Source organism: Mustela erminea, chromosome 8, assembly GCF_009829155.1.
Source record: "Mustela erminea isolate mMusErm1 chromosome 8, mMusErm1.Pri, whole genome shotgun sequence".
NCBI lineage: Eukaryota > Metazoa > Chordata > Mammalia > Carnivora > Mustelidae > Mustela > Mustela erminea.
This window is the reverse complement of record NC_045621.1, coordinates 41474494-41499893: the sequence shown is the minus strand read 5'-3', so window position 1 is coordinate 41499893 and position 25400 is coordinate 41474494. Positions and strand designations below refer to the sequence as shown.

Genomic DNA, 25400 nt, shown 5'->3' with positions numbered 1-25400 from the left:
ACTCTGCCGATGAGCATGGGGGTGGGGAAGGCTGTGGAGAGGCCGTCCACACTGCCTACCATGGCGTCCACCTCCTAAACTGTGACTTATTTCCCAGATTTACAGCCAGGCAAATGAAACAGGCAGTTAAATGGAAATCTGATGAGGTCCAATAAGACAGATATTTACCAAATGGGATATCATGTCTCCTCTTTGTGGACAAAATTTATAAGAGAGCGTTTTCTAAAACTAGGCTCTTGTCTAGGGTTAAGGTACAAAGGGATCACACGGAGGAAGAGAAACATGTGACAAGGTCACTTTGAAGAGAACTGCTGTATTTTATGAGTGTCTTCTACCTTCATGGCACCTGCCATCCTCTTGCTTTAAGTGGGGAGCTCACTCACAGTGATGGAAGCACATCCAAACCCTGTTCTGTGCAGCTGGAAGGATCTGATTCTTGGGGGTTTGGGCCAAGAAAGCCCAGGGAGTATGTGGCAGTAAGAGAGGCCGGCTGGGACTGATGGCAGGATAAGGGGGGAAGACATCATGTGTGACAGGGGTGGGCCATCCTGAAGAGAGAACTGTGTGAGTCACCCTGGTCCTATCTGAGAGGACACTCAGAAGGGTGCCAGCAGTGTGGTGAATGCCAGATGCCAGGGGCTGAGAGAAGAATGGACATAGAGGACTGTCCACAAGCCAGATGCGTCCACCTGGGTCATGGCCACTGCAGGAGGGAGAAGCCCACAGAGTCTGCTGCAGGTGTGGATGGATCCAGCAAAGGCAGAGTCACCCTCAATGCTTGAGGAATTCTGCATAGGGTAAGTCTTTTCTTGGCACACTTTACATTTTAGACATTCTTCTTTTTAAAGATTTACTCATTTATTTGAGAGACGGAAAGAGAGAGAAAGAAAGCACAAGCAGGGGAAGGGGCAGCAGGAGAAGCAGGGTCTCCCTCAGCCCAGAGCCTGACGCGGGGCTCAAACCCAGGACCCTGAGATCATCCTGAGATGAAGGCAGATGCTTCACTGACTGAGCCACTCAGCTGTCCTTTTGTTTTAAACATTCTAACCTGCAGAAGGTACTGTGATTTGTGGGTGACCCTGACTGGTCAACCCCCCCTTTAAATACTAATATTTCACTCATGTGTCTTTAGACCAAGTGTCTAATGGGATTTTTTTCTCCTCTCAGTGTCTCAATGTCCAACCAAATCTGGTGCATAAGTAGACGAGTTTGAGAGACATTTCGGAAGTGACTAAAGTGGTCCTCTCATTGTTACCAGTGAGGGCTGTTAACAGTGAGGAGGCAAAGGCCCAGAGAGCATGTGTGGCTGCCTCTTGTTCATGCAGCTCAGCAGTTCCTGGGCTCATGCAGGAACTGAGGCCTTCTGCTTCCCAACTGAGCACTCTCTTACTTCCCAAAATAACTGTGTAAGGGAAGTAAATATAATTAGCCTGTTGAGTAAAAATTATACCAACATGCATAATTGTGATCTTCTACTTGGGATATATATATATATAAAAAAAATCCGATGTGTTTTGTTATGGGGCGAGAGAACAGCAATCAGCCCATCCTCTTCTCTCGAAGATCAACTTATTTCTGCCATCTATTTCTCTAGGACATTGTCACATCCCTAGCAATGTGCCTGGCATATTGAAGGCATTACAAGGAATGCCTATTCTAAGACTGGATGAAGAATGACATGTTTAAAGTCATTTTCTTTAGCCTGTGAGGTTATTTGGTGTCTACAAAAGGATTCCATCATCAGAAATTTGGTTTTAAAGTTAATTTGTATTTTGTAACATCATCTTATCTTCCTACAAGAATATACTAAACTTGCGTATTCCTGAGTATTTTTATACCTAGCTATCTCGACATTTCAAAGGTTCAGATATAAGTGGAGGCTGACTCATCTTTGTAGTTAAATGACGCAGCGATACAAGGAGGAGGCTGAGTGCTGGCTGGGGCATGGCAGGCCAGTGAGCTGGTCTTAGACCCATGCTGGCTACTCACCTTCTCCTGGAGTCTAGGCCTGAGATATTGTTAGAGTGTGTGTGTGTGTGTGTGTGTGTGTGTGTGTGTGTTTGCGCATGTGCATGCAGGTTGTGCATGTGTGTAAATATGGGGTTATAAATATTATGGTTAATTTGGTTAATGTAGTGGGCAGAATAATGACCCCCAAAGATTTCATGTCCTAATTGCTGACCTATGAATGTGTTCCATTATATGGCAAAGGGAGATTTTGGGAACTGATGGAAATAGGGTTGCTAATTAGCTGACCTTAAAACAGGGAGATTTTCTTGGCTTAGCCCAATGGGCCCCAAAGTAACCACAGGGAGCCTTGAAAGTGGGAGGAGACAGGAAATGAGTCAGCATCTGAGAAGGTGTGACCATAGCAGCCGGACAGAGTGATGGGCACGAGGAGGACTTTACCACTACTGGCTGACCTTCAAGATGAAGCGGCTGCATGCCCGGGTACCAGGCAGCCTCAAGGGCACAGTTTCTTCCCCAGAGCGTCTACATGGAAAGCAGCCCTGAAGACACCTTGCTTTTAGCCCAGCAGGAGAGTATAGGACCACTAAGCTACAGAACCATACTATATTAAGTACATTTGTATGGGCTTAAGCCACTGCTTTTGTAGTGATTAGTTCCAGCAGCCATAGAAAATTAACAAATCAATTTAGCTGAGGCAGAGACACACATTTGAAGCTTACAAACTTAGGTGCTTGATTTGTGAAAGCCAAACAGCTCAAGCTGACTGTGTGCATTGAAGATGACAAGGCATGTCCAGAGGCTGGAAATCTCTGGAACAGAGCTGTATTTCATGCACTCCTGACCTGTAATCTTTGTTTTGGCTCTAGAGACGATAAGCCAGCCAGAATCCTCTTGTTAGGTTCATCAGAGCTTTCTCATCAATTAAAGAAAGTCAGAAGGAGTGTGAGTTAGAAATCTGAGACCCGTATCAATCATGACGTTGGTCTAAGTGGCATATTTCACTGCCGTGGACATTTGTAAAGATCAGGCTGTTGGCGTCTGATGGCTGTTGGAAGTGTAAATGATATTCTCCTTGCTTTAAGTGCAGCGTGGCGGTGAGTCCCTAATGGGGTGGGAGGTAGGGCAGCTCCGAAGCGCTTCCCTAATTTCATTCCCCGTCGCTCGCAATTGCAGCGAAAGGAGAGGAATCCGTCAAGGCCAGTTCCAGGGGGGATTCCCCAAGCAGCTGGCTTCCAAAGTCTGATGCAACTTTGATTGTTGAAGTTTGTACTCTGTGCAACACACACCAGAAATGATCTATTCTTCATTCAAGTTTTAAAAACTTCAATGCTTTTCCATTTTAGCTAAGGTTTTTATAACAAAGTATTCTTGATTTCCTGTTTTAATTCAATTACATGTTTTAAACATGCTTAGTTAGCTTTGAACTTTGAGTGGAGCTTGCCCGGAGAATATTCTGGGAGGCCAGTTTCTCACCCCAGGCTCTATGCATATGGACAGGGAAGCCACCTGTCAGCAAAAGGTTTTGCCCTCAGCAGATGGGGGTGGATTTTGTCAGCCTGCTCTTTTGGTTGCTTAGGAACTTGGAGCATTCAGTCAAATAAACACAGCTTCTCTCCTGGCCTTGCATTCATCATTCCTGATGCTGGGACCTGGGTGGGGAAGGCTGCTTCTAAGTCATGAAACTGTCCAAACAGGCTTTCTTACAAGTCACGAGATTCCAATAGAAAAGCAAATAAATTGTGTAATGACACACATATGTTCTCCCCTTAACATGAATCCCCATGACGAAATTTGATTCTCCCCCAGGCTGTGCTAATTTAAGAGATCTCACTGGGGATACTGGCAAGTGGTACTTGTTCCCTAGACACACAGAATTTCAGAAAAACCCAGTGGCTTTCCTGAGTCGAGTCAGGCTGTGACTGTAGCAGACCAGGTACTTCTCTTTAGGACCCGAGTGAAGGAGAGATGGCTGGATGCTATGGTGGGGTTCGGGCAGGGGTGTGTGCTCAGTTTTCTGGGTCACGTTCAGTGTTGGTGCCCATGGTGCTAGGCACTGTCCCATAGACGGAGGCAAGCCTGTCTCCTAGCTCAGAGTTTCCTGCAAGCAAGGACTCAGCGGGTGAGCAGGTGTGCAAGGCAGCAATGAGCACCACTGTAGATGAGACGTCTATAGGAGGGGATGGTCAGGAGGAAGCTGGGTGGCCATTTCCTGCATGGGACAGACCGGTGGTGGTAGGTGGGCATGTGTGAGGGCTGGGAGGGATCGGCTGTCTGCTCTGGCGCGTCAGATGTCCACATAATGGACATTTCAGAGCACCTGTCCTTGGTTCGTCAAAGGACAGGCAGGTGCCTTTTGTTGGCAGGTGCCATGTCTGCCCCTGGCACCCATCAAGGCATGCACAGATGTGACCAGATGCCTCTCGAACAGCTTCCTATCCTGCCTGGCTTGCCTTTCTCGACCAACTATCCCAGTGCCCATGTGATCATTCTAAAACGTGAGTCTAAATGTGTTCTCCGCACCATATGACCCTCTATGGCCTCATATAACCTCGGGGTAAGACTCAAACCCTGGGACCTTCTTGGCCTGGCCTGGCCTGTCTGCTCCGCCCTCCCTGCTTATCCAATGACTCCTCCATGCTCCAGCAAGTGCACAGGAATCACCGTAGAGACAATTCCAATAATGCCTGTGACAGCGATCGTTCATCTTCCTGAATGTTCCTCTGCTCTCAGCTCTGGACTAGGGCTTTTTTATGCATTAGCTCATTCAAGGCTTACTTCAGCTCTCTGAGGCCATTAGCATCAAGACCCCTGCTTTCCGGAGGAAGTGGGCATTTAGAGAAATTGAGTCACTTTCTCAGAGTCTCGCTGCCCCCAAGAGGCCACCAGAACTTGGTCCTAGGTCCATGTGGGGAGACCAGATTCTGTGCTTTTCACATCCTGATGCCTGTGGTTCTTAGAGCAGCAGCCTCAGCCCCACCTGGGTGTTTGTTAAGAATGTAAATTCTTGGGCTCCAACCCAGACCTCCTGGGTTGGAACCAGAAACTCTGGGGTAGAGTTCAGAGACTTGAGTGTTTTTAGGTCTTCCAAGAGACTCCAAGGGGAAAACTCCCACTGTCCTACACCGCAGTTATGCCCACATGCCATGCCACTGTGCTGGTGTGAGCTCTGGGCCTTTGCACATGCAAAGTCAAAAATCATCCTTCAGGACTTACCTCCTGAGCCCTGGAAGTCGTCTCTGACACCCTGACCCTTGAGGGCATCCCTTTCCATGCTACCAGAGGATGCTGTGTGTAACTTCCTAATAGGACACAGCACACTGTATCCTGGGGGCTGTTTTAGAAGTTCCCATAAGATCCTACCTTCCCGGAGGACAGGAATTCATTGTCCTTTTACTTCTTGAATATACACCACGGATATACATTTTTGAGCCATGACTATCAATATTAACATCAATTATTTATTGCTACAATGGTGCTCAGTAATAAACACTGAGAACACCTCAGTGGCATAGAACAATAAGCACTGAGTTTTTCTGAGTGTCTATAGGTCAGTGGGGCCATTCTGCTGACCTATACTGGGCTTACCTCAGAGGCTCTGCTGAACTTGGTTGGGCTCTTTCCACATCTGGAGCTCAGCGGGGATAGCCGGGATGATTTGGCTTTGCCACATGAGACCCCTCATCTCCCTCCAGTAGACTAGCCCGGACTTGTTACCATCACGATGGCATGGTTTTGAGAAAGAGAGACAGAATCCCACAGGCTCCTGTGAACAGTGCCACCCTTGACACAGCCTGTTAGCTGAAGCTGGCTGCAAATCCAGCCCAGATTCAAGGGCAGGTGAATAGACTCTGCTTCTTGATGGGAGGAGGGGCTGGCAAACCACCTTGCAGAGGACGTGGATACAGGGACCACAGCTTGTCATCTACAGTAAGTGTTCAAAATATGTAGGTTTGATTTTTGTTTTTGAATGAATGAATTTTCTCAATGTGCAGGGGAGATGATTATTAAGTGTTCTGAGGATGCTTTAAAAAATCAATTTCAGTTCTGATGCCATTAAATTGAAAATCCTTGCATATAGAAATATTTATAAATCTATCTTACTTAAGCGATTTTCAGCAAAGTAGAATTCCAGTAAACAATAGCAGAGGGATTGGAAAAGTCATTTGGAGTTTGTTGTATTCAAAACTGCTCTTTGCAAATGTCAGAACAATTTCAGAACTGGCTGTCTTGGAGATGGGGCTTGGGAATGGTGTTTGCAATATCTGGAAGAGGAGCAAGTGGATCTAACACTGGGGCATGGGCAGAGAGGGAGGGACCTGGAATTACTGGTCTTCTGAGCTCTTGGGAGGAGGGTCTGCTTGGCATCTGAGGATGTGTGGTAGTTGTTTCTTCATGTGGGGGCTTTGGCTAGGTAAGCAGCACAAATGCTAGTTCTGTGGGACTAATGGTGAACCCATTACTGCTAGGAGCTGTTAACCTCTGCTGGGTGGGGCAGCTGAATGGAGAGAACTTCATAAAAGTAGCGACTCATGGGAGTGGTACAGTGAGAATCATCCAGAACTAAAGCAGGGGGTTGTGTCCTAAACTCTTCTTATTGTCACTACACATGGGGCTTGCTTTGGTCACATAACTGCTCCAGTCTCCTCCACCAAACAACCTTATTCACATGAAGTCTGAGCCATGTAATTGTCTGCATTTCTTTCTTGCTCTAAGAGCAATAATTCATGCATTTGAATAAAGAGTAAATTAACAGCAGCCTCTTCCCTCCCAACAAAAACAAATAAAAAATCTTTCACATTGGAAAGCAACAAAACAAAGCGGATTTATAATTCTGGGTTGAGAAGAGCAATCTTAGTGTGACACCAAGGCTAAAATGACATGACTACATCAAACATAAAAGACCAAACCAAACTAAAATAAAACCATAACATTACAAAACTTCTGAATGGTAAGAGATGTTAAAAATTTAGAAGACCAATAAAACCTAAACAAAATATTTGAATCCTACCTGACAGGAAAAGTCAGTAAGAAAAGTAACAATCCAAAGAAAAATAGGTCAAGTCTGTAAAGAGGAAATTCACAGAAGAAAAAAAATGCAAATGGACAATAAACTTATGAAAAAAAAAGTCCAGTGTTTCTGATAACCAAATAAATGGTACATCTTAAAAAATGACCACTTTTTCCCTATACGGGGTGGAGGAAATAGGTTAGAGCTCCTTGGCATTTACACAAAAATGGGGACCCCCCAACGTGGTCCACAGTCAGCTCCCTGTGTACTTGTCTTAGTGTTCTTGGACACCGATTGCATATACTCAGTGGTGTGGCCAATGAGAAGACGGTTTTCGATTCCATCTATCAGGTGCCACAGTCAGACACATCTATGTCCAGTCACCCTCGGGCAGGCAGCCTCAAAGGTAATTAGTTTGGCTTCCCCTCTATCTGCCCTTTGCTTCCCACACTTCCTGCCATGTTGACAGCCCTGTTCCATGTGCCTCATCATTCTTGGCAGCAAAATCTACTTCCTGTCAATCTCAATTCCTGGTCTCTCTCAATTTCCAGGAGTCCCGGCTCCTTCTTCTGTCTTTATTACTTTAATTAGGCTTCAGTGACTGTGAGGCATGGTTAGCATGAGCAGGAGCACACAGGATGTGCCACTGAGCAGAGGGGAACTGCAGGATCGGGTGGGTTGGGAGACCCCCGGAGGACTTAGCCATAAGGTGGGATTCTGAGGACAAGACTGGAATGCCATGAGGAAGATGACAAATGGAGTGTTGACTGCCAGTGAGTGACAGAATAAATCCCATCTCTCATTCTGTCTGCCCTCTCTTGTGTCCCTCCAACTCAAAACAGGAACACCTTTGGTGACTGGAGCTTTTAGGAAGAGAGAAGGCCAGAGAGGGAACAATGATGTGTGTGAAGATACTACAGGCCCAACAGCCAAGGGTGTGAGGCCAGGGCTGCACTGGAAGGGCCATGCCTCTTCATTTGACTGGTCAGGTACAGATTAAGCACAACATGGGCAGTGCCCTCTGAAGAAGGTGAGAGTCCAGCCATAGTATGTCCCAAGTCTTGCTTGCCAGCTCTAGACTAGGAGCCATGCCCAGAGCAAGTCTAGCTGCTGGTAGGTTCTCCATTAAGTGTTTGTTGAATAAATGTATGGGTGGTTGCCACTGAGAATTCATAGCAGGAGTTGGCACAGATGCTGTTGGCGATGGTCCTCTCTATTATCCTTTAGCTCCTATAGTTCTGTGCAACCAGTAGACTTCCAACAGCTACCATCTGCTTCTCCTTGCCCACTCCGCCCACATGCTGGATGGGCTGGAAGTGCCGGGAAATGCCCACCGCACTCAAGCCCTGACTGAGGGAAGCTGGTGGAGAAATAACCAGGTACTTCCCCTCTGCATGGGACATGAAATAACTCCTGGTCATGATCCCAGCTGGCTTCCAGAGTTCCCAGAACATTAAGCCACAGTAGAAACTTATTTGACAACAAACCCCTTCCTGACTTTCTGCCCATCTCTCTCACTGCCCCCTTCCATACCTGTGTTTCCAGTTTCCCCCCAACATACTCCTTACACTAGAATGTATGTCACTAATTCTAGTTCTGGGGGAACCCGTCTATGATGTGTAGAGCCCATAGCCATTCTAGAGCCTGAAAGCCCTTCTTCAAGATAGCACAGTTGGGCAGTGAAGTCCAGGAGCTGGAGTTTCACAGACTGGAAGGCAAATCCCCTCTGACACTGGCTTATTTTCCCCACTAAGGGCCTCCCTAGGGATTGTCCTCACTTGCTGTTAACCAGACAATGCCACTTAGTGCAGGGACCACACAGAGAAAGAGCTTAATGAATGGGGGTGCTTCTATTTAGGTCCTCACTAGCAATAATTTAGAGTGGCAGAATATGCCATCCCTAGTGACATGAGAACAGGAAACTTGTTCATCTTATTACTTATTGTATTTCTTTAAAAAAAAAAAGATTTTATTTCTTTATTTTAGAGAGAAAGAGAGAGAACAATCACAGGGGTAGGGGCAAAGGAAGAGGGGAAGTGGACTCCCCTTCTTCTCCCAGTGTGGAGTCTGATGCAGGGCTTGATCCCCTGACTAGAGAGATCATGACCTGAGCCAAAGCCAAGAGTCAGACACCCAACCTACTGAGCCACCCAGCAGCCCCGAATCACACTGTTCTCTAAATAGTGTTTTCATATTCTGTATTTTGCTGTGTGTTCTAATGCTTTCCTGTCTGTAAGTTCTGCGTCATCAGTGTTCCCTAAAAACCATGATTTTCAGTGGCTCCTATCCATTCTTTGACCAGCTTTCATGCTGCAGAATGAATTCTGCAATGTGCGAAGCACTTCTATCAATTTTGTTAAAATTATATTTCTAGGCTTGTGGATACTTTAGCTCTGTCCCCTCATGAAGGTGTCAGCTTACAAGGAATATCACACACACATAGCGATAAGTCTTGGGAAGACAGAATTCTTAAATGGAGTTTGCTTGAGCTCTGGGCACCAGAGTCTGAACTAGCTGTTCTTGAGATCCTCCAAGGCTAGGAGACTATGTGTCAATGCCAGGTGGGTGTCCTTCACTGAGGCTGCCCACAATGACAACATTTTGTTGATGACAGGAGTTAAGAACCACAGATGGGTTTGGGTTTCGGTAACGTAACTAAGTACGATCATGAACAACAGCAAGGCCGACCCCATTTCTTCCTCACAAGAGGTGGTGACAGACCACCATAGCAAAGGGGATTGTCTCGGTGCTGTCTTCTCCTCTTTTCTGCTGATCCTCCTCCCTGCGCTTCTCATTGTTCCTGTCCCATACAGATTGTTCCTGTCCCATACAGATTGTACTAAGAACCCAGATCTTTTATTTCAAAGGCCTCCTTACAGTTAGTGGGGAGTAATTTTTGGCCTCAGCTCTCATGCAAAGAGCTCAAAGTTCATTTTAAGCAGAAACCGGTAGATTGCTTCCAGTCTGCTCTGCAAAGTGCTGGCTGCCTGCTTGACTGGTTTGCACCGAAGTAACTCTGTTTCGTCTGAGTCATCTTTGAGAGTGTGTCCATATGACAGTCAGTGAGTGCTCCTGGGCTGGGGCAGTGGAGGGCTTCATGTAATCTGTTCATTCCCTTTGGAAAGATGAGAGGAGTTTCTTGATTTGTGGTCCCAACTGAAAATGGATCCTTTGTGGAAATGGGCCATGGAGCATCCCAGGTGTTACCAGCTAACACTGCCCACGACCTGCAGCCTGGAGCTTGTGAAGGTGCCCCAGCACCCAGCCTGTCCTGTGTATGGAAAGGAACCAATACATTTTTCTTGAATGAATGTTTGATGTCCAAACATTTCACATCCAGGATTGTGTACGTCACCTTTATCTTGTCTCAAAACCTTCATTCAGTGCAACAGAGTAAGAACATCTCTCAAACCATTTCTCCATACTCAATAAATATTTAATGAACCTCTAATGTGTTCCAGGCTCTGTAAGGTGGTGGGAGTCCCTCCTTGTTCTCGGTTTTTCCATCTACCAAATGGGAAGAACAATATCAGCCTTTCGGGGCAGGGAGACTGTGTCCACTATGGTGCCTGGCTCACGGTAAGAGTCTTGCTGTGGGCCGTCTTAAATACTGGTCTGACTTGTGTGCACTATTTGATTCTGTGACCACACAGCGGTCCTTAGTGGTCCCCAATCCTGGTCATCCTCTACCCTGCCTTCAACCATGCATGTAATGCCACCCATCTGCCTGGCTGCTGGTTCTCCAGGGAATCTGGACTCTGATCTCATCTCTTCCATACTGAGAGGTCTATAGAAATTTGAAGAAATGGACCAACTTTCTCATGGGAGGAACTAGTGAGGACCAGCTCTGTCCATTACCTCCATTGGATTCATCCCCGCTGTATGGCAGGTGGAACACTGGGCAGCCAGGCCCTGCCTGCTTGTCAGAACTCCATTCACATTCAAGGCATCAGGTCACTAAGAGGTCCAGATTTGGGCCCACTGGGTGCAGGGACTGGCCAGTAGGTCCCAAACATTTACTGACTCATTCCACAAAGATTTACTGGGCACCCTCCATGTGGTTCTAAGCCTTGAGGATATAGGAGAATGGAGGAGACAAAAGCCTTGCCCTAATGGAGCTTGAAGGTGGAGACAGGCAATCATGAATACAACTGGTACATTCCAGAGATTCTTGTATGGGAGTGAGGGGGAAAAGAATAGAGCAAGGAAGGGGGATGGGAAATGTTGATGGGTGTGGAAGGGGAGGGATGATAGATGGTTAAGGAGAGCCAGAGAAAATCCGGGTGGACCAGAACGACATGCACAGTCGAGGATCCTGCGTGGGTGAGCACCCATGCTTGGGAGTGTGGGCTGCAGCAGATGGCCTTTGCGGTCACAGGCTCCCAGCTAGCCCAGACACTGAACCTTGCTGCTTCAGGCCCATGATTGTATGGTGCTTGGCGCTCTTGGGCATGTCATCCAGCTGTATTGTTGGTCCCTGTTGGTCCAAGGGGACCATCCTTGCTTATTGGGAGGCTGTGGCAAGGAAGCCCCTATCCAGAAGGCAGAGGTTGAGTTTTCGTAATTGAAGCCTGTTGTCCCAATGCTGCTGCTGAGGAGAAGACTGGGGCAGATCATGAAAGTCCAAATCTGTTCAAAGATGGACCTTCCAGGATGGACCATCTTATGCACCAACAAGTGGGAAGATTCAAAGGCATCGTCCAAACCTCATCTGGTCCCCTTTGTGCTCTGATAATGCCCTCACACGGTCTGGTTGAGACAAAGGGTGTCCCATTCTTGGCTCTAAGATCTGGCCTTGTAGAGACCGGTGTGGGTGTCCCTGGGCTGGTGCAGCCTCCCCATCCCAATGGCCATGGAGAAGCAGCTGGAGAGCAATGTGGGACACCTCAGATTTCCGGAGACATTGAGGTCAGCTCTCATGCCTGGTGGAAGGCCACTTGGGAGAGGCAATACATATGGGAGAGTCTTGGGAGAGGCAATGCATTATGGGAGAGTCCATAATGGCTCTCCTAGTCAGTTGCTTTTTTTGTGAAAATGTCTTTCCAACCTGCAGTTGGCGTTTGTGTTAGCGAAGACGAAGTTTAGGTGTCTATAACAGAGAAGACCTAAATCAAAAAGGCAGGGAAAAAGAGAAGTGTGTTACTCTGTCACAAAAAGCAGTTCAGAAACAGACAGTACAGCCTGAGTCTGGGGGCTCCCTAGGGCTTTGGGAGACACATACTCCTTCCAGTGCAGTGCTCTGAACCATCCTGGTGGCTCAGTTCTCTCCTTGGAGGGATGGCCAGGATCCGGAGGGAACCCATGCAATAGAAGGGACAGAATTCTGGGCAGCATGCCCTTGTGTGCACTGATTTGACTTTCCCTGAATCTCCCTTCAGAAGGCACCTGCCTTTGTCAACTGGAGAGAGAGAAAGCTTACCCTTTTCCAAGGCGGGGAGCTGGGGGCATGCTAAGGCAGCAAGGTGACTTTAGAGCCTGGTGCTCAGCTCCATTGCTTGCTTCCTGCTCACAGGGACCTGACCGGCTAAGTCATCCTGGGAACCTGCCCCTGCTGTGACATTGGGTCTTTGGTTGTCCTTTGAGGGCTGGCTCTCATTTTTAGCCAGAGCTCATGATCACTGGTGGAGCTTTGCCAGCGGTGACCCCTCTGGACTTCCAGGCTCTGTTCTTCGGGTCTGCTGCATGGGCTGGAGGCTCCTCTTCCATCCTGTCTGGTCTGCAAACACTTTTTGTCAAGTTAATAGTGGTTTCTGATGAGGAGAACGCACTAGATGTTGGGAGTCAACATGGAGCTGGGAAAAGCGGGCCAGAGCAGGGGATGAGAATTCTCTCTGACCTTGAGCACAGCCCCAAGCCTCCAAAAATTCTGCGCTGCCTTTTTCTTTCTCTGCTCTAGCGAGGCGCACAGGCCATCTGGTGGGCTGCTCCTTCCCCGACTCATGAGCTTTGGGAGAAGAGGACATTTCCTTTTCTTGTTTTTTTGTTTTGTTTTTTATTTTGTTTTTTTTTTAAAGTTGTTTTTTTTTTTTTTTTTTTTTATTGGACAGACAGAGATCACAAGTAGGCAGAGAGGCAGGTAGAGAGAGAGGAGGAAGCAGGCTCCCAAGGGATCCTGATGCTGGGCTCGATCCTAGGACCCCCGGACCATGACCTGAGCCGAAGGCAGAGGCTCTAACCCACTGAGCTACCAAGGAACCCCTTTTCTTGTTTTTATCTCAAGAGCCTAGCCCAGGGCCTGCGCAGTAAAGGTGCTCCCTATAGATTGCTGGATGGGGTTAAATGGCGTCGTATCCCCCAGGCCTCCCAAGTACAGTGTATGTACTTTTTTGTATGTCGTAGTTGGTCAATAAATGCTTTTCCTATTAAACTGATCGTCTGGACTCTTGTTGAAGTATCAGAGCCCAGTTGCTCCTTATCCACGTATCTCTGGTTAGGTTCCCCGAGAGCCTGAGAGAGAGAGAGATGTGCCTGCAGGAGGGGGACAGGGGAGCACACTTAGGGAGCGCTGGGAGTGGGCCTAGGTGGAAGGACAGCAGTAGCAGCTGAGGCCTCTGCTAACCCTATAGCAAACTCTGTGGCCGGGAGGGAACAGGCTGAGCCCTGAACTTGGCATCCACCATTCACTGGAGGCAGCTCCTTGTCCCTGAGGGCACTTGACATTGAGGGTCTCAGCGAGGGAGAGGGCATTGTATGGGGTGACTGGGGATCATCTAGGACGTCTGCAGCGAGGCGGCTGGAGAGGAAGGGGCGGGGAATGAGTCATACCCTCTTGCATGTCTGGTTAGTGCCGTTTCTGTTGTGGGTGCTGTCTGGTGGGCGTTAGCAAAGATCCGTGCCCTTCTCGTCCACTGCTGTGGGCCCATCCACCTACTTCTGTCCCAGCTGTCCTGTCTCTAGCCTTTCCGAGAGTCCCCAGCCTTGAAGTCTTGCACCCTCTGAGGTGGTCAGCCTCTGGCCACGGCCCAGGAGTCCACCAGATGATGATGCCGGAAGACCTTGCTACCCTTGTCTTCCATCTTTAGAAATGAATCTCTTGCATCCCTGGTTCCAAAGCCAATCATCTGAACAATTCATCCCTCCAGGTGTTCTTTTAAAAAAAGGGATTTGTGGCCAAAAAGATTTAGGAGATGATGAACACTCCAGTTTCTTCTTGGAGATAAAATTCTCATTACCGTGTTCATGATTCTGAGACGTCCTAACAGAGACATGTGAAATCCATCCGTTTCATAGCTTCTCTTCATAGAACTCTCTTTTTCTCTCTCTCAAGAAACCGATACACATTAAAAACCACTATTTTAATTAACCCCTAAACTCCAGATTTTAAAAATACACTTTATCTCCGGACAGGTTACCATATTCCACCTCGGATTTTTGCATGGATAAACTTACCCAGTATTTTCTTTAAGGACCAAGCCAGCTGAGAGAAATAAAAATTCTGGTTCGTGTACGAGGAGTAGGGGGGCCTTCGGTCAGAAGAGGAGAGCGAGCTGAGATAAATTTTATGCTGCTCGCCATGTTTTTCCCCTGGCCCTCGGCCCGTCCGTCACTCTTTGTTTATTAAAAGCTGGCTCTGCAGACGTTGACGCAGCAGTGGCAAGACGTCGAAAGGCTTCTCTGAGCCTGAGATTAGAGGCAGAATTTATGGCCGTGCGGGAAATTGCAGCCTGCAAAGCGGCGCAGTGAATTACAGTCGGGGCTGTTAATCGGGAGGATGTCTGTCCGGGATCACCGTGGAGACTGGCCGGAGGCTGCAGCCGGCTTGTCCTGTGCAAAACCTGGGAGCCCGAGCGACAGTTAGAATAGAGGCTCCTCCATCAAGTGTCAACGGGGGCCCAGGGCAGCAAATGTTCTGCTTACAAAGCCAGATCCTAGACCTCTTTCTGGCTTTTGCTTTGCGCTGATGAGCTGGTCTCTCCTGTAGAGTCTGACTCTTGGAATCACCACTGAAATTGCTTGCTGAACACAAGCTTTTCACATCGGTTATTATTTCTCTCTCTCTCTCTTTTTTTTTTTTTTTCTGAGAGAGAACATTCTAGACCCGAGGTTATGCTGGATGTATTTCATTAGTTTTGTTAATAGGAAAAGAAAATCTGTGTCTGCAGAAATAGGCAATGTTTCCAAATAGGGACTATAGCCAGGTCGCAGTTTTGTCTTTAAAGGGAGGGTGTATGTACCCTGGAAAGCATGGTGGGGAACAGAATCCTATGTCTTAGAAATGCACGTTTGAGACACGGATTGGACTTCCCATCCACATAGAGCAGAACTGTGCAAATAGTAAAGACAATGTATAAACAGCAAATGCCGAGTCACAAAGGCTCAAGGGTACATCCCAAATTGCATTTAATACTTAGATATATAGAGACATAATATGTAATAATATACAAAGAGATTTAGAGAGATGATATGTACTATATATTAAGATTTGTTTGATAGGTCTATGTAATACGTCGATGCAGATATAGATACAGGTAGATTTAGATAATCTATAAGCTTTGGTCAACAACACAACAACTTTTAAATAAATGTTTACTCTTTACAGTAAAACCTCAGGCTGTCGTTGCCATGGGGAAGGGGAGCTGTACGTGTTTGATGAAGAAACACACAGGAAATAACAGGGGCCTTTGTGCTGTTCAGGAGCATAGCACCTAATCTGGAAATTCTCTTCCTACTAAAATGCGTGCACACACACACGTACACCACCCACCCCACAAAGACACAAAGACGCAATGGACCTCCCATCTACTTCTGTCCCACACAGAGTTATGGGGGGCTTGCAAGAGCAGAGAGCTAGCCCCTCAGACTTGGCCTTTCCTCTTCCATTGAACACCCTGGGAGAAGAGTGAATTTCATTATTTTCCTGTACTGCACAGATCCATGCAGAGGCCTTTAGCAGGTAAAGAGTCCAAAGTTGGAGACGTACACGTGATGGCAGCTGAACTTAGATTGTGAACTAGCCGCTGAAAGAGAGAGAGCAAGACCAGGAGGGGGCTGTGATTTGTATTAAATTCTTGCTGCAAAGATGCCCAGAGAGCTATGGGTCATGTGAGGGAGCGTATCAGGACTTCAGAAGAGCTAGGGGAGGGACTAGGAGGAGGGTCCGCTTGACAGAAGCCTGGCAGGGGGGTTTCTTTGGTCAAGAGCTTGTCGTTGGTTGGGGACATCATCTCACTTAGACAAGACCTGTGGTATACGCCCTTCCGAACACACCAATCCTTCCTGCATTTTGTAAAGAGAGCTCCTCCAGGGGCTTAATTAATGATAATATCTATCTTTCATAGTGATATTTATCTTCTGTTGGGCCTTTACCAAGGGCCGCTGGGCTGAGCACAGAGTATCCTAGTGAATTCCCAAAACCCGGCACCCTTATTCCTGGTCTAGCTGAGAAACAAACACGGGACTGAGAGGAGTGATAAGCCCGCAGAGCTGGGATTTGAACTGGGAACAGAGATACGGGAGGATATCCTGATGGCAGTGCGGTGGAGAATCGTGTTCCCAGGACGGGTAGACCCAGGAATGAATATCCTGGAATGGAGCCTACACCAGTCTCCCTAGCTGGGTTTCCACGCATCACACCAAGTATGGTGTTCCACTTAACGTCTCATAGTGGTTGGTGACTGCGTTTTTAGAATTGCGCTGCTTCCAAAATATCAAGCAGGACAGTCAAGTGTGATGGTCCTGCGCTCTGGGGTCCAGCCAGACCAGACCCACTGTTCTGCCATGGCGAGTTCTTAGTAAAGTAATTTCCCAGCCGATATACAATGCTGGTCTCTGGCATGTTGCTGCAAGGGTTCTAACACACAACCCATTTACATGGCTCTGTTAATCCTACAGCAGGAACATTTGCATGCATAAATCCTCTAGACCGGCTCTGGAAGATTGGGGTTAGAGATCCCTGTGTGCCCAGCATATTCTTAGTCTCAAGGGCCCTATCTGCCTGTGCTTTCCCCGACATCGTGCCTGGCTCTATTTTTTTTGAAACTCTAGAGTAGATGAAGTGTCCTTGGCTCACTAGCCTGTTAGACCAGTGATGACCAGATTAGGCCTGGAACGTGCTTCTCCCGGGAAGTCATTCACCCGTGCATTTACACTTATGCCTCCCTGTTTTCCAATTCATTGTCAGCAAACTTGTCAAAATCTGATCACCTCAAAGGGAGGTGAAAATACCAAGCATTCCGGGAAGGGAATAAAAACATGAAATAAAACACACAAAATAAAACACACAAAAGCTAGTTGTGTGCACCAGTGACGCCAGGCTGCGTGCTTCCCGAGCCCCCCGCCCCCGGGGCCGGTCTTCCCTGCGTCATCCCTGCTGTTTGCCTGGATGTGTTCCCCAGGAGTCAGGTCTAGCACAGGCCTGTCGGGTGGTTTGTGCGGAGTGTTGCACAAAGCATCCAGCAAGCAGGACTGAATTATGAACAGAGGAAAGAAGTAGAACATGGACAGGGGTGGGGAGCAAGCCCACCGAGGGTCTGAAAGACAAATGGATACACACCCAGAAACGGGGAGATACCAGGAGAGGCACTGACATCCCACAGGGGTAATGATCTGCCTGGAGAGAATTTATCTAGAAAACTCTTCTCTGGGCTCTCGTATAATTCTGGGTTAAGTTACAACCACCATTCACACATGGAAACAGATGACATCAATGAGAAAAGCCTTCGGTTTGGATGGCGCTGTCCAGTTTGCACAGGGTTTCATAGGGATGATTATATCTGAGCTTCTCAAAAATGGTGATTCCCTTTTCAGGATGGGAAGCCAAGCGGAGGAGGGCTGAACCAGGAGTCCAAAGCCACCACCCCTTTAGCGGGTCTGTCGGGGGCAGCTGGGGCCAGAACACAGCCTCATATTGTTCTCACTTCCTGGGAAAATCGGGGCATCCCCAGGGTCTGCCTCCCCACCCTGACTTGCATGAGAATTGCAAGGCAGCATTTTTATTGAAAAGCTCTAATACCCTTTCTGGGAAGACCACTTTAAAGGGCTTGGTAAAAGCAAAATGGATGGGGGCGATTATATCTCTTTCTCTGTCCCAGACACCTGCTGGGTGGGTGTTGAGTCTGGGCTCAGTGCCTGGTGTCTGAGCGGCTTTTAGCCAGAGGGTGGAGGCTGGGAGCCCTTTCCAGGGGGCAGAGAGCACAGCTCAGCACCTTAGGGCAGCTTTGCTCCTGCTTCCTCTCAGTGGGCCAGGATTCCCCTGCAGGCAGAAAATGCACAACAAAGGGACCTGGGAGAGAGGCCTTGCCTTGTTGGTTTCACTGCTCCGGAAAAGCAACCCTGCTTTCCTCCTGTCCAGACCGTGACTACTGAAAGGGATTCTGTCCTGGGTCATTTCATTTGCATTTCGGGTTTATAAAAACTCCTCTCTTCCGTCTCTAGCATTTCCTCTTGTTTCTCCTGCAACGTCTTACTGGAGCAATTGACCCTGATGTTCATTTTCTTCTCTTTCTTTACCCTTTCCTCCTGTTCTTTCTGGGTTGTAATCTAGCCACTAGTTACTATGTTACAAAGTTACCCTGTAATGTGTGCATGAGGTAGAAAGTGCAAGTGTCCAGAAGCCTGTTTGTGAAAAGCAGGGGACATCTAAGTCTTGCGGAGGCAGTGGTTTATAAGACTCAAGGCCCCCCGCTGGGAAAAAGAACACAATGACTGGCCTGGGTGAATTTTATGAAAACATGTTTCTGGGTGTCTGCGTGAGCACACTGCTCGGACCCCCACCCCTAGCCGGCATCCCTGAGCCTGAGTCTTCACAGGGTCCCCCTGATGGGCAGAAGCCCCTTCCTGCCCCATGCCCCCTCATGACACCCCTCGTCCCCCTGTGACCTCTTCCCAGCACATTCATCCCGAAAAAGTCCGTGTGTGCACTAGGCGAATAGCAGTATCAGTTTGGACCAACTTTCAGCATTTTTAGGAGCTTATGATACGCAGCACACCCCTGCCCTCCTGCACTCCTGCACTCCTGCAATCTGCCTGTTTGCAGACTGGGCATCAGAGCCAGGACGCCGGTCTGGACCCCGTTATCCTCTGTGGGCTTGGAGGTGGGAGAGGAGGACCAGACATTTATTGGGGACGAACTGCTGTGAAGGGATGGGGAAGGGGATTTTTCAAGGGAAGCCCCAGACCATGTCCAATGCAGACCCTACAAAGTCCCTGACAGTCCCTGGTCCCAGTGTGACCGGTCCCTTAGGGCAGCCCCGTGTGGATGGAATCCAGCAAGCCCTTCTTCTCCGCTGTGCTTGGTCCCTGGCTGGGAGACCGGGATCATGGCACAAGCTATGACATCCTTATCCAGGGCTTGCGGGTAACAATGAGGTCTGAAGGCCCCAGGCAGCTAATGACCTTCTGTGGCTCCCCAGTTTCCTTATCTTTACGAACGTTTTCTCCTGTCTTGTGGAAAGATTAAATAATAATGATTGTAATGAGCTGAATCATGTCCCTGCCCTCCCCGCTCAGGCTCCCAGAGGCTTGATGTGATTGTATTTGGGGACAGAATCTCTAAAGAGGTAATTCGAATGAAGTGAGGTCATTGGAGTGGACCCCCATTCAATACGACTCATGTCCTCATCAGAAGAGACCAGGGGCGCCTGGGTGGCTCAGTGGGTTAAGCCTTTGCCTTCGGCTCAGGTCATGATCTCGGGGTCCTGGGATCAAGCCCCGCATCAGGCTCTCTGCTCAGCAGGGAGCCTGCTTCCTCCTCTCTCTCTGCCTGCCCCTCTGCCTGCTTGTGATCTCTGTCAAATAAATAAATAAAAATTCTTAAAAAAAAAAAAATAAAGAAGAGGAGACCAGGGCAAAGACACACCGAGGGAGGGTCTTGTGACCACGTGAGGTGGGCTCTATACACGGCCAACAGAGAGGCTCCAGAAGGAAGCAGCAATGCGGACACCTCGGTCTCAGGCCTCCAGCCTCCAGCACTGAGGGGAAACAAATGTCTACTATTTCAGCTGCTTGGTGTTGGGTATTTTGTTACGGCAGGGTCCCCAAACTAATGCAAGTGTGGATTTCACTAAGCTGTGCTTTTTGCAAAGATAGTCCTCCTCCCCGAACCAAGTGCCACCCCATTCTACAAGCTTATCAGGAACCACTGCCCCCATTGTTGTTCCTGTCCTGGGGAGTTAGGAGGGGGAGGTGTGAGGAGCTGTGAGCCCTAGACATGGACATGGTGGTTTTCTTCTTGTGTAAAGCAGAGGGAATAAGCCCATCCAATGAGGTTTTCTGCAGAGTGTTCTGATCTGTTACTAGTCACGCTATTCGTACCCTATTGTCAGGGTCATTGTCAATCATGACAATAGCAAGCATTTGGGTAGCACACTGTGGTGTCTGAGCTACTTTCTCATCTGTTATCTGCTCCTTACGCCACTCCCAAGGAGGTAGATAGTGTTGTGACCTGCCGTGGGTCCACCTCTCTGAGTTCAAGGACACAGGGCTGCCCAGAGGTCACTGGTGAGGAGGTTGGACGAGGGTCTTCTGACTTGGCCCTTTGCTGTGCCCTCACCCACACTAACAACTCCATGGACCCGACATCTGACCACGGCCTAACAAGGGCCCAGCCATTGAGGTGTTGGTGTGGCCAAGGCCTGGACTGCACAGGTCGGTCTGAAAGGGGGAAAGATAACAAGGGGAAAAAGGTGGCCTGCGTGGGGACAGGGTGTGGAGGGGCAACATGGGGTCTGTTCTGTCCCCCAGCTCAGTTTCACAGACCACACCTCAGCCCTGAGGGATAAAATAGCAGGTGCTGCTTCTCGGAGGCAGGAGAGAGCAGCTGAGGGGCAGGAGGAGACCAGGACCCTAGGACACTGTCCCAGGAGTCCTAGCAGAGAGGGGGGTTGGGGTGGTGGTGCTGAGACCTCAGGAGGGGCTGGGTGTCCTGAACCTGGGAGCTGACCAGCGTCAATGTTCTCACCTGGACCAGTCCGGTGCTAGAGCCTACAGGACGACGAGTGGGGTGGCCAGCAACAGCCCCAACACAGTAAACCCCCAGGGGCTGCGGGAACTAAGTGGGAAGTTTGGGGGACTTGGATCCTGCATTAGAAGAGGGGGAGCCTGTCAGCCTCGTTTTGCTGTCAGCCTGATTGCATTTCCGCTGCCTGACTGCTGGGGCCTTGGGATCAGGTTATGTTGTCAGCCAGATGCTCCGTGCTCCCAACGGGCAAGACAGGCTGTCAGAATAAGGGTCCTTGTAGCTGTCTTATTAACTGAGAGCATCTGAAAGTCACATACAAACCCTTTCCGCGGGGAATCTTGGGGAAGAGGTCGAGCCGCTCGCACTCCTGAGGGGCGTGGCCAGGCTTCTCAGGGAGTCGTGGCCCCCCTACAAGAGAGGAGAAGGAAATCCTCTCCCTCCTTCCCGGACCTCGTTCCAAATTGGGATCCTCTGTAGCCCAGCTCCTGTGGGATTACAGCAACCCCAGGATTATGCTCTTTTGTAGTTCATACTTTTTGCTCTGTTACGGGATATCATTTGAATAGACAGAGGATCAGAAGGAGAGAAGCTTCAAAGGAAGCAGAGGCCCAGGTCCCTCAGGGGCGATCACGTGCACAGTGTAATTAGCATTGTGAGATTCCGGTGGGGACTTCCTTCCTGTTAGAGTCCAGCTTCTGTCCTGCTCCTTCATCCTGCCTTCTTCCCCAGGCCTCTTCTCTGTCACCTGAAGGCCAGGGCGGGATACAATTTTAAGCTTTACCTCGAGTTCATTGAAACCCAGACCCGGGAGGGATGAGGAAATACACACGGGAAGATACACTGAGAACTGATAGAAAGGTGACTAAAAGGATTTATTTTTGTAAACTATGCAAGAAAATGTGCTGGATTTCCTTCTTCCTGCCCCCTTCCAGCCTGTCTGTGCTTCCCAGTCCTTCCCTCCATGCCCCTCTCCTTGGCTGCCCTCATCCCTGCACTGACATTCCCTCAGCTGCTCGTGCACCTCCCTGCTGCATATATACCCCCATATCTTCGCATGCACCCCCTCCTACACGCATACCCCCCCACTTTTGCACATGTACCCCATGCAGGCATACAGAGTTCCATGCCTTCATGCACACCCCCATGCCTTCACGTGCACCCACACACCTACAGTGCACCCCCAAGCCTTCAGTTGCACCCCGTGTCTGTACACACACCCCATGTCTGTACACACATCCCCATGTCTGCAGGGATGTCTTGGGAACTTTCTCCTGCTGATTGTTGGCCAGGTCCTAGGGCTCCTCAGCTAGTCAGTCCCTGGGAGGCAGCTTTACATCTTGATATAGTACTTATCACAGGCCTTGGGAAAGCTTACACATATTAACTCAACCCTTCATGGCCCTGTTAGTAAACTCATTTTACAGATGAGGAAATTGAGGCAGAGGGGTTCTATACCTTGCCAAAGATTACAGAGTTCAAACCCAGTTCAAACCCAAACAGTCCTGAGCTCAGAGCGCTTTGGTATGAATGAAACGAGTTGAAGTATAGACTGGCTTTTTGGACTAGGCCCAACAGGAGAAGGTGAGTCTCCTGGGAGCCCTGTGCTGTCCTTTCACTGATAGATGCTCTGTTGGGTTCTCAGAGAAATTCAATGAGACCTTGGAAAATTTGCTCTTTGAAGTGTATGTTGGGAGAGCTGGTTGATGGTGAGTGAGCAACTTGGCAACCTCATCAATGACCTCTCACCGACTAGTGTCTGCAACTGTTGTGAAGGTGTCCCAGGCTTGTGCACAGAGCTCAGAGTGTGTGAGGATCCTCATGGGAAGAACCGCAGTCTTATGGCTGGTCCAGAGCCTACCCAGTTCAAGAGTCCTGCCGACTGGAATGGGCCTTATCCATTCCCAAGAACAATTGTTGGGGGGCTTAAAAACCCAGCCAACGATTGTCTTCTATGTGTTAAGTTCTCCCAGACAGCTTCATCTCACTGTCTGCCTAGTGTGTGGTCTCTCATACTTCCCTTCCCTGGTTCTTTGGCTCCCTTCCACTGGGCTTCTCAACAGAATGTGCCCAGATTCCTTACCTCTTTCTTCTCAAAATGCTCTCCCCACTTGGCTGCTGTAATACTACACCTCTCGGTACATTGCTACATAGTACAAGATGTGTTTGCTGTGGAGATGGGGTGCTGAAACTGGAAGAGGATTTATGAGGCAGTGTGACCGAAGGGCACACTTCTGGTAGTTTTAAGCTGCATCAGTTAGGATTCTTGGTTAGAAGCAAACGAGATGAACTCTGGACATTTTAAACAACAAAAAAAAAGAATAATTCTTAGAAGGCTATAGAAGCTTATGGAACCAATGGAAGTCCAGAGGCCCAGGTGTGGGAAAGCAGGAGGAAACCAAAAAACATTGGAGGGTTCAGAACTGAGTAAGAGGAATAAAAGGAGACATAAGGAAAAATGAAAGTTAGAGAGTAATAGGTATGACAAAGTAGGACCAAAGAATAATTTTTTTTTTTTTTAAGAATGGGTAAAGCATGAACACATTTATTGTCAGAGAAAAAGAAATTGGCATGAAAAAGAAGGATTTCTCTGGACATAAAGTAATCAAGCTAGAAATAATAACAGAAAGATTCTGGGAAAACCTCAAGTATTTACAAATCAAGCCAAAAGCATCTAAATAATCATGAGTCAAAAAGGAAATCACAAGGTGTATTAGGAAATATTTTGAAATGAATGCAAATGAAGACACAAAATTTCAAGATTTATAGGATTCAGCTAAAGCAGTGCTTAGGGGGAAAATTAATAGCATTAAATTCTCGTATTAGAAGAAAGTTCTTAAATGAATAATCTATGCTTCCACTTAAAGAAATGTAAGAAATTGTAAAATAAGGTAAATTAACTCCCCAAATAACAGAAGACTAATAAAGACATAAGCAGAACTGGTAGAATTGAGAACAAAAAATTTAGAGAAAGACCAATGAAACCAATTCAGGGTTCTTTACAAGAGACAAGCTACAGAACTGGTATGTTTGTGTGTACATATGTGGGGGTGGGGAGGGGTCTGTGACTAAGTGATTAAGGAATATATAACGTAATATATTTTTTAAAGATTTTATTTATTTATTTGACAGACAGAAATCACAAGTAGGCAGAGAGAGAGGAGGAAGCAGGCTCCCCGCTTAGCAGAGAGCCCTATGCGGGGCTCGATCCCAGGACCCTGGGATCATGACCTGAGCCAAAGGCAGAGGCTTTAACCCTCTAACTTAGTATTTTTTGTGTGTGAAATAATAGGTGGGGTGGTCCATGGAGTAGAGCTGATGAAGAAAGTGGTGACATTTTGGTGTATTTTCTGGAAAAACTGGAGGAATAAGTATATTAGTTTCCTACTACTTCTATAACAAATTATAATAAACTTAGTGGGTTTAACAAGACAAATTTACTCTTATAATTTCTGGAGATGAGAAGTTTAAAACAGATCTTACTGGGCTAAAATCAAGGTGTCAGTGAGGCTCTGTTCCCTTTGGATGCTCTAGGGAAGAATCTGTATTCTAGATTTTCCAGCTTCTAGGGGCCACCCACAGACCTTGGCTCAGTGCTCCATGCCCCCTGCCCCACCTTCTAAGCCAGGAGTATAGAATCTTCTAATTTTTCTGTCTCTCCGATCCTTGCTTCCATCATCACATCTCTTTCTCTAACTCTGACCCTCTGACCTCCTTCTCATTAGAACCCTTATGATTATAATAATCCAGGATAATCTCCCCATCTCTGGTGCCTTAACATCCTCACAACTGCAAAGTCCCTTTTGCCATGTTAGGGAGTATATTCCTCATTTTAGGAATTAGGACTGGACAGTTTTGTGGGCTATCACTTTGCCCACCACAATACATAAGCAAGAACAAACAAAAGAATTGAGAAGAACACCCAGGTCCAGCCTCCCTGGAGACCATGAACAGCTTGTGGCCCAAATCTCCAATTTAGGACATTTAGGAAATGAGATAAAGGTATTAAGTTGGGGGGGACTGTGGCTTTAGAATAGGATATGACATTTTACTGGGAGTATGGCAGAAGGACAAGATACAGGGAATAGTAGTTTTAATAAAATGGTAATACCCCTGCTCAACAGTGGGATCCAGACAGCGTAAGCAGGGAAGGGAGAATGCTTACAGAGGGAGAGGAAATCAATGTCAAATTGTGGTAAAATGCACAATCCATGGCTTCAGGTATGAGAGACTCTATGATACATGGATATTAAGGACTCAAGAGAAGCATTCCTAATATGGAGGACTTCCTCTACTTCTATTCCAATAAAGAGCAAAAAAGCAGAATTTTCTGATATCCTACCTTTCTCCTAAAGGAATGCATTTAATCTACTCTTTGTACTCTTCAGAAGTCTCAGAATGAAGAGGGAGCCTGTCTTCTTCTTCTTTTTTTTTTTTTTTAAGATTTTATTCATTTATTTGGCAGACAGAGATCACAAGCAGGCAGAGAGGCAGGCAGAGAGAGAGAGAGAGAGGAGGAAGCAGGCT

The 25400-nt window shown here is 47.8% G+C and overlaps 1 long non-coding RNA gene across 2 annotated transcripts in view; it reads left to right on the top strand.

The window, feature by feature from the left end:
• Positions 1-496: 496 nt before the first annotated feature.
• The window catches only part of LOC116597477, a 97325-nt gene continuing 72421 nt past the window's right edge, over positions 497-25400 (top strand). For both annotated transcript variants that reach the window (XR_004288625.1, XR_004288626.1), the window contains exon 1: positions 497-797. This is a non-coding gene — a long non-coding RNA (uncharacterized LOC116597477). The remainder of the gene's footprint in view (positions 798-25400) is intronic.